Raw genomic sequence first — 3,123 nt, 5'->3', positions numbered from 1 at the left:
TGTGTATCGTCATATTGTGATGTTTGAGAATCACAAGAACAAACAATAAGGGTTGAGAGAGAATGATGGTTGGTTTATATTGATTATAAATATATATATATATATATATATATATATATATATATATATATATATATATATATATATATATATATATATATATATATATATATATATATATATAGTTTAAAATATTATAAAGATATAAAGACAAAAGAAAAGGAGTGGGATTCTGCTGTCTGTGTGAAAGGTTAGGTTTTATTTTAGGCCTAAATATTAACGTAAGAGTACCATGTACCATGTTGAAATGTTTGCCACTATAGTATAATATAGCATTTATATAGTAGTAATATGTTGTTTAGATTTATTTTAAGCATGAATAAGTACTTTTTTAACCGAAGGAAAATTTTCAGTTACTTTAATGATATTTGGAGTGCTGCTTCTCGACTGCATATTTACCGCAGGCGAACTACACATGCACTGCAAATTAAGTGTTACTTTTCGCTCTATGGAAAGTAATGGTTATAAGTAAGGGAAATATTAAAACACTGAACATATACTGGGAAGCAATCACACACAAATGAATCTGAAGGTTCTGTTACAATGCAAAAATGATTCTTTATGGGCAATGGGTTATTCTTTAATCTAAATGCTGGGTTCAACCTGTTGGGCCGTTTTACTGGGTTATTTTTTTTACATTTTTACCCATGTGCTGGGTTTCTGCACTCCAGAAAATGCTAGGTTACTTTATTTTTTAACCCAAATGATGCATCCCATGGGATCAGCTTGTCGGGTCATTTTATTGGGGTATTTTTATTTCATAAATATATATATATACCCAGGTGCTGGGTAGTTTTTCTGTCACTCAAATTAGTTTTATTATTTTGTAATACAAGTAATGTATCCCCCTGTATCCAGCGCTGGATACTTCGTTAATCTGGACACACTTATCAGCAGTAATTTTTTTGTTCTGTTCTGAGAGAAAACTTATCAAATTACACTCCTTGCTATGTGTACTGCATTAAGCTAACTTGTCATCTGCACTTAAATATTGTTGTTCTTTCATTAGTTTTGATTGCTTCTATTATCCTTATTTGTAAGTCGCTTTGGATAAAAGCATCTGCTAAATGACTAAATGTAAATGCAAATGCATTACATCTTGTTCCTATCAAATTATTACTATATGAAAAGGAAAATGTCTGTAGTCTCACATTTATCCCCTATATGCTACTGATCTAGTGCGCTAGCTACGCAGTTGTGCTTACGCTATGAGTTTGAGTTTGAAACTTAAATGTCTGACAGATTGATGGCACAAGGTGAAGCTAATTTTAATGTAACTTTTTGAACATGAATGTAGGGTTGTCATTTAATGAACTGAGCAGCCTACAGCCTACTGCGCAGTTTTCTTCCCACAGATTCCATTGTGCACTCTTGCTAATCCTCTCACGCCCTTAAAGGTTTCCAGAATGTTTGTGAGTATTTTATGACTGTAAAAGACTGAATTACCATTAAATAAAAAAAAATATTGTATATGAACTCTTCTTGTCCTATATATAACAGTGTTTTTTTTATTATTATTTAAAATGAAAACCTTCAATAGGTTGTAGGGGTACAAAAATAAACAACAGGAAACACTGCAGAAGGTTTTGCCACAAACTCAGCTAACAGACAAGTAATTGTCAATTGTCAATTGACAATTGCACAAAAATTATAAATAATATAAATAAAAGTAAATAATAACACAAATATCCCTTTAAGGGTGATTGGAATATCTATTCGTATGCTGACTGAGGCATCAAAGATGTAATTTGGGAAATCTTATCATTAAAATGCTTTGCAAAGTCCTCGCAAAGAGAGACAGATGCCTCAGGAAACAGATTAACAGTTGGACAGAGAACCAATTCAACAGTGGAAAATAGGATATTTGGCTTATGGCTATTTTTTTTTTTTTTATCAACTCAGAAAGATTTGAATTGATATCCTGATTAGCACTGAGATGTACGTACATGGAGGAAAATTTGTCACTTGAACGGCCCAAGATTAGGATTTTATCATGATTGGTGACAATTTCCCCCATGAATTCAGAAAATTCATTAAGAAAGTCCTTATTTCCATGAGGTGGCCTATATATAATTGCAAAAACCACTGGTTGTCCAAAGCGAGTAAAAACAACTGAACTTCAAAACTACTATGAGTCCTGGTGGATAAAGAACGACAGAGGTGAGAGTCTTTAAAAACTGTCACTTCTACCCATCCCTTACTTGTGGACAGCCAAGCACCGGACCTCACTCATCCTCCTCCTTCGCAAGATGGCAGCAGTGGGCTGTTCGAGAATGTCAATAAAGGCCCTATTCACTGCCTGGGGCATCTGGTGGCCACAGCGTCACTTACACCGCTCAGCCTGTTGCTTATGCTTCAGTACTGGATTTATGTCCAAGTCCTGAGGTGGGCGTACAAGCGCCACTCACTGAGTCCAAGTAACACCAGCTTGTCACCAAACCCTCACCCCGTGGTCAGATCTTGCATTCCTCTGTGCAGATCTCCAGGCATGCTGTGGTTCACACGGATGCCTCCACTTCCTCCTTTGGAGTCAGAAGTTCCTGAGGTCACTTCAGTGTACATTTCTTTTGGAAACTGCATTGATATGTACTTATTGGTACGTATTTCATGTCTCATGAAAAAGTGCCCTCAGGTATGTTTTTGCCATGAGTCCAAAAGGCAAAATATAAAAATTTGTATATATATATATATATATATACAGTCAGGTCCATAAATATTGGGACATCGACACAATTCTAATCTTTTTGGCTCTATACACCACCACAATGGATTTGAAATGAAACGAACAAGATGTGCTTTAACTGCAGACTTTCAGCTTTAATTTGAGGGTATTTACATCTAAATCAGGTGAACGGTGTAGGAATTACAACAGTTTGTATATGTACATCCCACTTTTTAAGGGACCAAAAGTAATGGGACAGATTAACAATCATAAATCAAACTTTCATGTTTTAATACTTGGTTGCAAATCCTTTGCAGTCAATTACAGCCTGAAGTCTGGAGATCAATTAGACATCAGCGTACGCTGGGTTTCATCCCCGGTGATGCTCTGCCAGGCGTCTA

The sequence above is a fragment of the Carassius gibelio genome, chromosome A7 (assembly GCF_023724105.1).
Source record: "Carassius gibelio isolate Cgi1373 ecotype wild population from Czech Republic chromosome A7, carGib1.2-hapl.c, whole genome shotgun sequence".
Classification (NCBI taxonomy): domain Eukaryota; kingdom Metazoa; phylum Chordata; class Actinopteri; order Cypriniformes; family Cyprinidae; genus Carassius; species Carassius gibelio.
The sequence above is the reverse complement of the archived record's forward strand: the minus strand, read 5'-3'. Positions refer to the sequence as shown.